Below are 14,772 nucleotides of genomic sequence, written 5' to 3'. Positions count from 1 at the left end.
ATGTGCCATACTTTGACATATCTTTTACTGTTAAAGTAGGGACTGCAGCTACACGAGTCAACTTAGCAGCCAAGCGGTTAACAAAGATATCTGCATGGGCTTAGCTAATAGATTGATCATGCGTGGAACTGATATGCAAAATGGGAAACAGAAGTGTTAAAAAACAAAGGCAATCGTACCAAAAATGCAAGGTAGCAGCGTCTCAGGCTGACTTCTTATGTTCGGAAAAATTGCCTTTGTTTTTTAACACTTCTGTTTCCCATTTTGTATATCAGTTCCACGCATGCACGGTCTTTTTAAAGACCTCTTTGCTTTTTCCACCTAACAGTCATTTTTTCTGACATATTTACCATAAGACTCCTGAGGCAGGCTTGTTACATGCCGAAACACGGTACCATGTCGAGTTTTGAGCTTTGATAGTAATTTTAATGTATTTAAAATTTAATGTATGATTTTCAGTATATTTATATCACTGTGAATTATTGTACATATATTATTTTCTGAGTACTTTTTAAGGCTATTTTTATACATATTTTAAGTAATAAATTTTAATTGTATTGTTCCTGAGGTTGTCTAGCCTTCCTCTGTTCCCACTTTTTTTGTGTATTGATGGAATAAATAAACAGAAGTATCACCAGCATGAAAACAGCTAATACTGTCACTAGTGAAACTCTACCTTGAGCACTGTGGTCAGTGATTGAGGCCAGACCACTAAAAGAACACGGAGGGCTAGATTCAATAAGATATAGTGGAATTAGAAAGGTACAGAGAAGGGTGACAAAATGATAAAGGGGATGGGACGACTTCCCTATGAGGAAAGGCTAAAGTGGCCAGGGCTCTTCAACTTGGAGAAGAGATGGCTGAGGGGAGATATGATAAAGGTTTATAAAATACTGAGTGGAGTGGAACAGGTAGATGTGAATCACTTGTTTACTCTTTCCAAAAATACTAGGACTAGGGGGCATACAATGAAGCTACAAAGTAGTAAATTTAAAACAAATTAGAGAAAATATTTCTTCACTCAGTGAGTAATTAAACTCTGGAATTCATTGCCAGAGAATGTTGTAAAAGCTGTTAGCTTAGTGAGGTTTAAAAAGGTTTGGATAGTTTCCTAAAAGAACTACTACTACTACTTATCATTTCTATAGTGCTACTAGAAGTACGCAGCGCTGTACACTTGAACATGAAGAGACAGTACCTGCTCAACAGAGCTTACAATCTAATTAGGACAGACAAACAGGACAAACAAGAGATAAGGGAATATTAAAGTGAGGATGATAAAATAAGGGTTCTGAACAAGTGAATAAGGGTTAGGAGTTAAAAGCAGCATCAAAAAGGTGGGCTTTTAGCTTAGATTTGAAGACGGCCAGAGATGGAGCTTGACATACCGGCTCAGGAAGTCTATTCCAGGCATATGGTGCAGCAAGATAAAAGGAACAGAACAGAGTCTGGAGTTGGCGGTGGAGGAGAAGGGTGCAGATAAGAGAGATTTACCCAGTGAACGGAGTTCCCGGGGAGGAATGTAGGGAGAGATGAGAGTGGAGAGGTATTGAGGATCTGCAGAGTGAATGCACTTATAGGTCAATAAGAGGATAGGAAGCCAGTGAAGTGACTTGAGGAGAGGGCTAATAAGAGCATAACGGCATTGGTGGAATATAAGTCGTGTAGCAGAATTTTGAACAGATTAAAGAGGAGAGAGATGGCTAAGTGGGAGACCTGTGAGAAGCAAGTTGCAATAGTCTAAGCAAGACGTCTATAAGCCATAATTAAGGTGCACTTGGGAAAATCTACTGCTTATTTCTAGGATCAGCAGCATAAAATCAGTTTTGCTGTTCTGGGATCTTGCCCGGTACTTGTGACCTGGATTGGTCACTGTTGGAAACAGGATACTGGGTTTGATGGACCTTTGGTCTGTCCCAGTATCTCAATGCTTATGTTCTTATGGCACTCAAAGTTAGGTGCCGAGATGACCTGTGGTAAGCTAGTATTCTGTAAATATACTGCGTGGAATGTCTATTATAGAATACTAGCATAGCATTCATTTCACACTTAACTGTGGGCATAAGCATTTATGCTTGCCAAAGGCTGGTATAAATATTGGTGCCTAACTGATGACAGTTAGGCGTGCAAATAAGGGTATTCTATAACATCACGCTAATTTCTGGGAATGTCCCTAACCTGTCCATACTATACTATATTATACCATACTATCGGAGTTTTCTATATCACTATTATTCCAAAAGGATTCAAAATGGTTTACCATGGATAGAAGAAACTCCTATAATAGAGAGGAATTGACAATCTAAAAATTACACAGTTAAAAATAAATAAAAAATTACTGCTCAAACAGGTATGTTTTTAACATTTTTATGTGAAAAAAAATAAGAAGGGATGAGCTTCAAATTCGAAGGCAATTAATTCCATATGCTGGCACCAACAAAAGGAAAGGAAATCTCGAAAACAGACTTGAATCGGATGTTCTTTAAAGAAGAAAAACCTAAGTTCATCTAAAAAAACCTAGGGCCCCGTTTACTAAGCCGCACTAGCGTTTTTATTGTGCCCACCTTAGTAAACAGGGCCCCTAGTTTTCTATCTACTGATGGAAGTACCAGTAATTTGCCCTAAGCCCTCCAAATTTAAACCATGGCCCTCTCTATTTGGAGTTGCATGCTATAAAATATAAGGATGCATGTTATAGAACAAGACATTCAGCAGATCTGCACAAATGCCTAATTCCTGCCAATTAACAGCTTGTTAACTTCAGTAATCAATTAGTAGCACCTAATTGACTAATTGGTTTACACACAGATCTGGGAACTACACCCAAATTGGAGCACCCAAACGTGGACCACCTGTTCAGAATCTGGGGGGTAAGCATTCTATGGCCATGCAGGACCAGAAGCGGTTCCGACAGATCTACAAAAAATATACAGATCCTCCAATACAAGCCCTTACACATAGGGGCCTTGTAAGCTGGGTTATGTGCTTAACATGGCTTTACCACCTCGTTAGTTAACAGTATGCACTAATTGCACTATTACACATCTAATATGGAAATCACCATTAGGCGGCATGGAAGGGTGAGGGCTGTGCCTTAATGTGGGGCTAGTTGCTATGTGTTAAGTCTTGTTATTTGCCCCTTAATGTGACTTAAAGGGTCTAATGCAGCTTGCCTTGCTCTATCACGATGCTATTTAGGTCACACTGGGTTATGATAGTAATGAGATGCATAATATGCAAATGTATGTAAAGTAGCTCATTATTATGTAAAAATCATAATGTGATTTGCAGTGTGCACCACATGCACACCGCAAGTCATATTATGGTCTTAAAGCCATGGCCCAGTGTTCCCAGGCTGTAGCATAAAGGGCCCAAGCAGTAGTAGCATGAGATTACTGCTAGAGACACCATTTTGGAGGCAGCGCTCATACGGCAGGAGCAACTGGGTATCACTCCTGCTTGTCAACCACTGGACCATCAGGTAGAGGACTTGTGGGCTCTGTAGATGATGGAAGGACATTTGGGCCGTTGGGGGCTTGATCAGGGTGGTGGTGTGCTCACAGGGACCCTAATCTGGGGATGTGTTTGGGAGGGCTTTGATCAACAGGATGTGCTCAGAGGAGGCCTTGATCAGGGTGGGAGCATGTGCTCCAAGGGGGCCTTGATTGGGGGGGATGTGATGGGGAAGGAGTGGGCCAAAGACCCCTTTATGCTAAGGTCTGCGAGCATTGGCTGTGGCTTTAAGGCTTGATGCTCCTGGGCCGCTAGAATAATACTGTCTGAAACGTGACTTACAACAGCTTTTTCATTTACCATAGTGATCAGGAACCTGCGGGACTTTTATACGGCAGGTTGCTGACTCCCATCGTAAATCAAGGTGTGATAAAAGCTTTCCATTTACCACACCGTGATAACTTTCCCCCTAAATTCCAGTCTTAAACCAGGAACTCCAGTTTAGCAACACACACCATTGTTATTCTGCTAATAAGCCAAACCCATGTATGTCTACAACGTATTTTAATGCGTCTGTGGCTCTAGTTGTCCCATCATTCCTTAGTGCACTACATATTTATTCATGTTGTGACACTCTCAAGACTACCAAAAGTGCTGGGAAATTATAAATATAGGATGCTTTTATTTAATCTTTTGAACTCTATAATTGGTTATTTACAGCTAAATGATATGCAAAGAAATGGAGTATCCCCTGCCACAAAAGCATTATTGCCTTCCAGACAGATTTGGCAATATAAACATATTAAAAGTTAATGTGCCTTGAACAGTGATTGAATGGGATCAGTATTGGATATTAGTTGTCTTAGGAGCATGTTTACTAATGTGTGGTAAAATTTGGGACTTAACTGATAACTACAAACATTACGTGAAAAGTTGTGTGCTAACTGTTGGAGGCATTTCCTAATGTCCCCATAAAGTTCCAGCACAGAACACTTTTTTTTTTAATTCATAAGGGGCCCTTTTACTAAGTTGTGGTAAAAAATAGTCTTCGGTAGTGTGGATGCATGAAATTGGTGTGGACTGGGCCATTTTTTTTTACTGCAGCTGGGAAAAAAGACATTTTATTAATGGGGCAGTAAATGGCCGTGTGGTAAAATTAAAGGTAGAACGTGGTTATGTACTGCCTGAGCCCTTACTGTCACCCATTGATCGTATGGGTTCATGCGCTACTCGCATGGTAATCATACAGCATGCGCCAATGTGGTCGTGCTGCCGATTACCGCTGGGAACACCCTCCGTGGTAGAAAAATTATTTTCTACCATGGGAAGTAGCATGTGCCAACTTCAGACTTACCGACGGGCACCTGTATTACCCTTGGTGGTAGTGCGATTTGTGCGTATGCTACCCACGTGTTAACCCTACTGCTGCTTAGTAAAAGGGATCCTAAGTGAATTCAAAGTAAGTGCTCCTACATTAACTTTACAAGATTAGTTATGTTTATAAAACTTCAGGGGTGTAGCTACCATTGAATGAGTCTGGCAAAATGCCCAGGGCTACCCAATAGTAGGGGCCACCTGCAACTGAAGCCTCCTTTCCTCTCCTCTCCCTGCACATGAGTCTGGCATCTCTCAAGCTTTCCACTTGCCTGCCAGTCCTCCAAGGATGCCGGTGGACCACTCCTCTGCGTGCCTGCTCACAGGAAGTTGCATCAGAAAGGCGCTAGACTTGCAATAATATTAATGCAGGAGCACTTCCATCTAGTGCTCCTGCGTTAACCAGGATGTTCCACAGTTAGTGTGTGGTAATGTAACGCAATTAGTTGGTTAGTACATCCATGTCCATTCTGCACCTTGATACACCCTCTCAAAAGTTTTTTTGAAAAATTGTTTACGTATGATTACTGCACACAAACAGAGAAATTACTGCAGGATGCTTTAGTGCATCCTGCGGTAATCCTTTTTTTGCGCCCTGAGCCTGCATTAGGGCTTAGCACACCTTAGTAAAAGGGACCCTTAGTGGTTCGTACTCCCTGATGTTCTCCCCAAGTCTACCCTTTGGCACTTCATATCATGACTTCTAGTTCTACAACTTTCTTTCCATAGAAAAAAGTTTGCTAAGCTTCTTTTGCACTAATGCAAAAAAAAAAAAAAAACTTAAATTTATTAGAGGTGAAACTCAAATTACATAAAGATACTTTTAAAATACAAACTATTCAGTATGAGTATATTTAAGAACATGATTACATTAATAAACCGAAAGTCAAGAGCGTACAATGCCAGGAAGAATGGTTAGAACGAGGGGATGTTCTGTGTTTCCAAAGAAGCAGAGAACATTCAAAAGGAGATATATTCATTAAAAAGAATGGATTTTTCAAGGCATCAACCATCCCAAGAAATGAGTATCAGGAGATGCAAGCCCCCTCTTGGGGAATGAAAAGATCTCAGTAGGACTAGAGGAATCAAAGGAAACAGCAAGCAGAGCAAAAGAAAAGGAAATGTTCTTCATCAGCCTCACACCAGCTGAATGTAAATTAGAGAAGCATTAGCTAAAATTAGGTAATAACACACATCTACACACTTACATAAGCTCTAATATGTAGACGTGGGGAAAAGTCACAAACCGAAGGACACGTCTGCTCTCCTCCTCTCACTATAAGCACTACACTCAATCAGCCACGGAGAATCTTTTTAAACAAATGTTCTTATTTAAATGTAATTTAGGGACCCAATGTACTAAACCGCATAATGATACCACAAGCATTACAGATGTTAAACATCTGTACTATGGTATTTCTCTCAAAGCAAGGAACACACCTTAACAATGCTGCTAATGCATGCACAGTACAATAAGGTCATGAGATGCGAAAGTATGCAAAAGAGCTCCTTATCAATTTGCTTAACAAAAATTTAATGTCATGTACACACATTAATTCAAAAAAAGAGGAGTAGTTAACTTTTTTGCATTACCATCTGCATTAATGAGTGTGCCTGGCCATTTGGGGTAACAGATTTCCCAATTGCATCTCATTAACATCACCCATTAGGGGAACATTAATTCTCACTGTTAGCACACCTTAGTACATGCAAGTCCTTTGATTGAAGTGTGAATTTCCCGATCTCTGCAGTGTATCCTGCTGCCTTATTGTCCATTTTATTGGTATAGAAGACAAACAATCTTGAGGTTTTCAGTGCCTTAATTTGGGAAATGTTCACCAACTATTCCACTAAGCACTTGCTGTATCACCAAGTGTTCCGAAAGACTTACAGTACACAGAAGAATCATAGCGTTAAGTGAAAAAACTGTTTTTTCACTTGAGACAGGTTGTGAAAATGCCCTCTTTTTATAAAGACTGCATTAAAGGATTATGTTCCTTCTCTCCTCTATTCATCATTCATCAGGAAAAGACACTCTTGTGATTCTTCTCTTAAATGTGTGTGACTATCAGAGACATATTAAAGCTTTGTCAGTCGAAGGCTCAACCTTAAGGAACAATCTCCCTGCAGAGCTTTAGTTGTAAAGAGATTAACTGCTTTTCCAAAATAAGAAGGCGACTTATTTTTTCCAACAAGCCATTGGACCCCTGAAATCTTGTCTTTTGCCTCAACTCGGAGGTTTTCTACATTGAAAAAATCAATATGGCAACAGTACATTTCTGACATCTAAATCATAACTGTCGAACTGTAACCCGTAAGGTAAATGTCAACCCCTAATTCATTAAAAGTCACCCAAAAATTGTGCATGCAATTTACTTGAATAATAAGCCAATTAGAGCCAATAATTGGCTTTTTAACAAGCAATTATTGGCACTAATTGGATTCAATTATGATGTACACGTGTAAATTTAGGCACATGATCTGCACCTAAATTTATGCATGTCCCAAAAAAGGGGGGCATTTAAATAGGAGGGTCATGGGAATGCGAAATGGGACTTGATATATCGCCTTTCTGAGGTTTTTACAACTACATTCAAAGCGGTTTACATATATTCAGGTACTTATTTTATACCTGGGACAATGGAGGGTTAAGTGACTTGCCCAGAGTCACAAGGAGCTGCAGTGGGACTTGAACCCAGTTCCCCAGGATCAAGGTCCACTGCACTATCCACTAGGGGTGGGTCATGGGCATGGTTACATGAGTAATTATAGAATAAGGGGGTTCCACATGTAAACTAAGGTGGGGGTATTTGCACCACATTTTTGTTGGGTGTAAAGGGATGTGCCTAAATTTATACGTCACCCCCGGGATTTAAGTGTTATTCTATAAACCGGGCCTAAATTTGGGCGCGGTTTGAAGAATAGCACTTAAGCAGGGTTTTTTTTCTGTGCTTATTTTTTTAGGTGTGATTTATAGAATTCACCTCCAAACAGTATGCATCTCAAAGAATTCTATTGGCCCAATATTCAAATGAATAACAGCAATTGTACAACTGGCGTCCACATGTGATTGAATGTATACATGCACTTTTACAGCTAAGTATGCTTACTAAGGTGCGTTAGCATTTTTAACACACCTGTAAATTTAAGGCACATTAAACGCTAATGTGCCTATACATTTCTATGGGCGCATTAGCGTTTAACATACATACACCATTTACACGCATTAAAAACGCTAATGTGTTCATACGCCGCTTAGTAAACATAGGCGTTAAGCATGTAAGTGGCAGCAAAACAGCTAAGTGTTATTGTGTAAGGGTGTGCAGAAGTGGCAGAAAGCAGCATGGGCGGTATACCTGTGCTACTTAGAGAATACTATAAGATTTGTGTACCTTGTTACATTAATTACAATTGGATTTATATTCTGCTACAAGCCATTTTCAGAGTCAATGCAGATCACAACACATAAGAAGCTAGTCCATTACTAGGTATACAACATTTAAATACATAGTTCAAACTTAAACTGAACCATAAAAGTAATAACACATCATCACAAATACCTGTGAAATAAATGTGCGTTCAATAATTTATAAAACCTCATATAGCAAAAGGTCAATCTAAGTAGATCCCAACATTAAACAGCTCAGTAAGCAAAGCACAATGAATAGATAGACTCAAATTTCACCCCCCTTAGAATTGGATTTTGCAATACACGGGTATCTGTTGATTGAAGACATCTATGTGTGGTTTTTATCATAACTAATTCAACCAAGTACTCCAGAGAATACCCATAATGTATCTTGTGAACTAAGGTGCAGAGCCTTAAACTGACATCAGGCCTCCATCGGAAGCCAGTGAAGGCACCTTAACAAAGGCATAGCCCCATCAGATCTCCATTTACTAAAAATTAACTTCACTGCAGCATTTTGTAAATTCTGTAGCCTCCTCATACATGTCTTGGAGCAACTACATAAAGGAAATTACAGTAGCCCAACTGTCATTGTACACTACCTGAACTACTTACTGAAAATGTTCTGACTCAACAACTTTTGTATACATTGCAATTGTCTTAATTTAACAAACACTTTACGAACCAGGCACATGCAGTTACATCAAGCTGGCTAGTGTAGCTGTGGATGCCTAGATTTTAGGCACTCTGCTACCAGGTATCACTAATATTTAGGACTCTCACTGTATGGCATTGGGGTGCCTAAAAGGAAGCACTCATCCATTTTAAAGGTAATAAATAGAAATGGAGTGGAGGAGTGGCCTAGTGGTTAGGGTGGTGGAATTTGGTCTTGAGGAACTGAGTTCAATTCCCAGCACAAGCAGCTCCTTGTGACTCTGGACAAGTCACTTAACCCTCCATTGCCCCATGTAAGCCACATTGAGCCTGCCATGAGTGGGAAAGGGGGGGGGGGGGGGGGTACAAATGTAACAAAAAAATGAAATGAAGGCTATTCTGCATGCTATTTTAGATTCTTTGATTTATAATTTTTCAATTTGCATTTTGTATTTCTTATCTTTTCATTACTTTTTATTTCTTAATTTTGTTTAGGGCTGCATTTTGATTAAAATTTGTAATTGTGATTAATTGCATGATTAAGGGCCCCTTTTACAAAGCAGCAGTAAGCCCAATGCAGGCTTTCTGCTCTCTAAAAAGGAACTACCGCAGCAGCCCAGCGGTAGCTCCTATCCCTAGCGTGCCGTCATATCTGGCCTTTTTGTTGCGCCAGTGTGTATCCTGTGGTAATAGGGCAGTGCCGTGCTGGGTTAGCATGGGAGCCCTTAAGGACTCTCCTCCAAAATGGCTGCACAGCAAGTGTTCCACTTGCTGCATGGTCATTTCCTCAAGAAAGGATAATCAATAGAAATCAAACAAAATAAAACATAGAAAAAAATAAGATGATGCTTTTTATTGGACATAACTTAATACATTTTCTTGATTAGCTTTCAAAGGTTGCCCTTCTTCGTCAGATCAGAAATAAGCAAATGTGGTAGATGACAATATATATAAGTGAAACAACCGAGCATTTCATTGACAGTCTAACAGGGCGGGGGTGGGTAGGAGGTATGCATGGGAACATCAAAGCATTTCAGTGATAGTCTAACAGGACCCGGGTGGATAGGTGAGAGGAGGGTGATAAGCAGAGCAATACAACTTTATGGTTTATAATGGGCTAGAACAGGGGTAGGCAACTCCAGTCCTCGAGAGCCGCAGGTAGGTCAGGTTTTCAGGATATACACAATGAATATGCATGAATTAGATTTGCATACCATGGAGGCAGTGTTTGCAAATCTATCTCCTGCATATTCATTGTGGATATCCTGAAAACCTGACCTGCCTGCGGCTCTCGAGGACCGGAGTTGCCTACCCCTGGGCTAGAAAACCCAGATTTTTGTTAAGTCCTGGCTGTTGGGTGTCAAAATATTCAATCATTTTGACTTCAAAGGCCTTCAAAGGTCTTTTCCATGCATACCTCCTACCCACCCCCACCCTGTTAGACTGTCAATGAAATGCTTGGAAGTTTCACTTATATATACTGTCATCTACCACATTTACTTATTTCCTATCTGACGAAGAAGGGCAACCTTCGAAAGCTAATCAAGAAATGTATTAAGTTATGTCCAATAAAAAAGGTATCATCTTATCCATGTTTTATTTTGTTTGATTTCTATTGATTACCTTTAAAAGTGGACTAACATGGCTACCACACCTCTCTACTCAAGAAAAGAAAAATCTACCTTTTACCTGCTGCGGTAAAAGGGGGCCTCAGCACGCATCAAAAACACATGCCAACACCAGCACAGTTCCCCTTTTGCCGCAGCTTGGTAAAAGGGGCCCTAAATGTATGTTTTAATTTTTTTCCCCACTGCAATTCCTTGTGACTCTGAGCAATGGAGGGTTAAGGGGCCCTTTTACTAAGCCACGTAAGCATCTATGCTCACCAAATGCATGCCAAAATGGAGTTGCCGCATAGCTACCATGTGGCTCTTGTGGTAATATCATTTTTGGCGTGCGTCAGATACACGCAGCTGAAAACTAATTTTTATATTCTGCCCTGCTTATCGGACGTGCACCAAGTGGCATTTGGCACGCGTAGGTTATTACCGCCTGGTTACCGCGTGAAACTTTACTGTTAGGTCAATGGCTGGCGGTAAGGTCTGAGACCCAAAATGGACACGTGGCAATTTTCATTTTGCCGCATGTCCATTTTCGGCAAAAATTTTAAATAGGCCCTTTTTTTACAGGTGCGCTGAAAAATGATTTTGCATGCGCCCAAAACCCACGCCTACACTGCCTTAGGCCATTTTTCAGTGCACCTTAGTAAAAAGACCCCTAACTGACTTAACCATAGTCACAAGGAGCACAATTGATCACAATTAAATTTGAATCAAAATGCAACCCTAAAGTAAATCAAACAACAGAGGTAATAAACAGAAATGAACAAAAAAAAAAACAACCTTAAAAAACACATAGATATTCTGAGCTCCACCAATGCCTTCTGACAGTCAACCAGTTTGAATTAAAAAGTGGTGAAAAGCAAACTACAAACAGAAGCTTAAAAAGAAAAACAATGGCACATGTCCCTGCAATATACCAGGCTGCAAACTGTGCCAGTGCATTTCACAAGACTTCACAGTTACTAACATGGGAAAAGAATTCAATATAAGAGGAATCTACTCCTGCTCATCCTTGAGTATAGCATATATAATTTAATGCATTCATAGGCGCCCGGTATAAGAGGCTTGGGGAAGCTAAGCCTCCCCAGCCACAGCAGGAAAGATTTAGGCGTCGGGCGGGCGGGCGAGCAGCGCCGTGAGTCTCCCTGTTCCCTCCCCTTGTTTACTAACTGCCCCGCACCATCTTTAACTTACCTGCGTCCCAGCGTCGGCCCGCCGCGTCATTTCAAAGCCCGCCCTGCTGCCTGTCTCTATTCTTCCCTCCTTCACGACGTGTTCGTTCGGCAGAGTCCACGTCCCTCGAGGAAATGATGTCAGAATGCGGGACTCATGCCGAACGAATCACAATCGTGCGAACGGAGGGTAAGATAGAGCAGGCAGCAGGGCGGCTTTGAAAGGATGCGGCGGGCCGACGCTGGATGCAGGTAAATTAAAAGATGGCGCGGGCAGATAGTAATGAGGGGAGGAAGGGAGAGGAGAATCACCTGGCGCTGGGTATGGATGGAGGGGGGGCAGGGTACAGAAGGGATTCAATTGCTGGATATGCATGGAGGGCAGGGGGGAGAGGAGGGTTGCTGGAAGGGGTGGATAGAGGGGATGGCAGGGGAGAGAGGAGAGTTGCTGGAATGGGTGGATAGAGGGGATGGCAGGGGAGAGAGGGAGGTTGCTGGAATGGTGGATAGAGGGGATGGCAGGGGAGAGAGGAGGGTTGCTGGAATGGGTGGATAGAGGGGATGGCAGGGGAGAGAGGAGGGTTGCTGGAATGGGTGGATAGAGGGGATGGCAGGGGAGAGAGGAGGGTTGCTGGAATGGGTGGATAGAGGGGATGACAGGGGAAAGAGGAGGGTTGCTGGAATGGGTGGATAGGGGGGATGGCAGAGGAGAGAGGAGGATTGCTGGAATGGGTGGATAGAGGGGATGGCAGGGGAGAGAGGAGGGTTGCTGGACATGGGTGGAGGAGAGGTCAGGGGAGAGGAGATTTGCTGGACATGGGTGGGGTGGCTAGAGGGGAGAGGAGGGTTGCTGGACATGGGTGGATGGAGGGGAGGGCAGGGAAGAGAGAGGAAGGTTGCTGGACATGGGTTGGCTAGAGGGGAGAAGAGGGGTTGGCTGGACATGGATGGCGAGACGGGAAGACAGGAAGGAGATGCACGTGAATGAAGGGGAGAAATTCTGGACATGCATGGAGGAGAGGGAAGACAGAGGAAGGAGATGAAATGAGGGAAAAAGGGGGAAACCTGCACATCAATGGAGAAAATAGGCAGAAGCTGGATCCACTGGACAGTCAAGTCTGCAGAGGACCCAGCTTTTACTTACGGATGTAAGGCAAGAAATGAAGAAGAAAGGCAGAAAGTAAAGAAATACATGGAAAGGAAGCCCTGGAACCGGAGTTAAGAGAACAGATAGCAGCAGAATCGAATACTTGGCCAGCATGATCAGAAAAACAAAGTCACCAGACAACAAAGGTAGAAAAGATTATTTTATTTTCATTATAGTGTTTGGAATATGTCCACTTTGAGAATCAGGTGCTCAACATTAAAAGTTTATATTTATTTACTTATTTATGGCATTTTATCCCACATTAAACATGAATTAGGGTGTTTGTGGCTCTACATGAGAATTGTGATATTATGATCCCTTGTTTCATATTGTTGACGGTCTGCATTTTCCGTATGGGTGGTATATTGGTGTATTAGGTTCTGCCCAGTGTAATATTTATGGTACAGTAAGGTTCTGAGTGTGTTTTGCACAAAGTTGTGCATAGTGTTTTGCAGTTGAGCGATTGTGGTTAGTATATGCTTTGAGCAACCACTTTATTCTTTCACATATGATACATAGCTAATATCTAAATTTAATAAAAGATATTAATTGTGACTTTTATTTTTATTTATTTATTTTTTCTGTGTGTTATCAGACAATTATGGATTTAAGCTCCACCCCTGGCCCCACCCCTAACCCCGCCCCCTTTAGCCTCCCCAAACAGTTGGGCCACCGACCGCCTATGAATGCATTATATGTAAGAAGGATGCTATATTGGAGAGACAGGGCATAAGCTGAAGACAAGAATCAATTCACATGCACCACATTAAGGGCTAGATTCTATATATAAACTGAACGCAGAAAAAACTCAGTGCCTCATACTTACCTCCCAATACAACACGAAAAATTTATCGCTATTAACACACCTAAACTAAATCTGCCAATCTCAGGAACTTTAAAAATCCTTGGAGTCACTATTGACCGCCACCTAACACTTGAGACTCATGCGAATAACACAACCAAAAAGATGTTCTACTCCATGTGGAAACTGAAAAGAATAAGACCGTTCTTTCCAAGATCTGTCTTCCGCAGCCTAGTGCAATCACTCGTACTTGGTCATCTGGACTACTGCAACTCACTATACGCAGGCTGCAAAGAGCAAATACTGAGGAAACTTCAGACAGCCCAGAATACAGCAGCCAGACTCATCTTCGGAAAACCAAAATACGAAAGTGCAAAACCCTTACGTGAGAAACTACACTGGCTCCCACTCAAGGAACATATCACTTTTAAAGTATGCACCTTAGTTCATAAAATCATTCACGGTGAAGCCCCTGCATACATGTCTGATTTAATAGACCTGCCTCCCAGAAACGCTAAAAGATCATCCCGAACTCTCCTCAATCTCCACTTTCCTAAGTGCAAAGGCATAAAATACAAAGTACTGCACGCATCAACCTTCTCTTTTATGAGCACGCAATTCTGGAATACACTACCACACAACCTGAAAACGATCTACGAATTAACCGACTTCCGCAAACTATTGAAGCAGCGGCGTAGCCACGGGTGGGCTAGGCCCACCCAGTTTGGGTTCAGGCCCACCCAGCAGTGGAGAACTTTAATTTCAACGGCAGCGGAGGGAGCAGGCTGGTCCGATCCTGCATCTGCCTCCCTCTCTCCCACAGCGCCTCTCAGACGCTGCCTACCTACCGCCACCACGATCCTGCATCTACCTCCCGTCTCAGCACTGCAGCAGCGACCAGCGGTAGCGATTCATGCTGCCTCCTGCTTCATTCTAACCCGGAAGCGTCCTCCTCTGCCGTGTGCCCGCTCCCATTATTACAACTTCCTGTTTCTGCTGGGGCAGGATGGGGGCGCGCGGCAGGGGAGACGCTTCCGGTTAGAATGAAGCAGGAGGCAGCATGAATCGCTAACGCTGGTCCGCTGCTGCAGTGCTGAGACTGGAGGTAGATGCAGGATCATGGTGGCGGTAGGTGGGCA

The 14,772-nt window shown here is 42.2% G+C and overlaps 1 protein-coding gene across 4 annotated transcripts in view; it reads right to left on the bottom strand.

Moving 5' to 3' along the window:
* Window positions 1-14,772, bottom strand: part of IQSEC1 (IQ motif and Sec7 domain 1) — a 998,050-nt gene that overhangs the window by 751,321 nt on the left and 231,957 nt on the right. The gene's annotated exons all lie outside the window — the stretch shown is intronic.

Source organism: Microcaecilia unicolor, chromosome 6 (assembly GCF_901765095.1).
Source record: "Microcaecilia unicolor chromosome 6, aMicUni1.1, whole genome shotgun sequence".
Lineage (NCBI taxonomy): Eukaryota > Metazoa > Chordata > Amphibia > Gymnophiona > Siphonopidae > Microcaecilia > Microcaecilia unicolor.
This window is presented reverse-complemented; position numbering and strand designations above follow the sequence as displayed.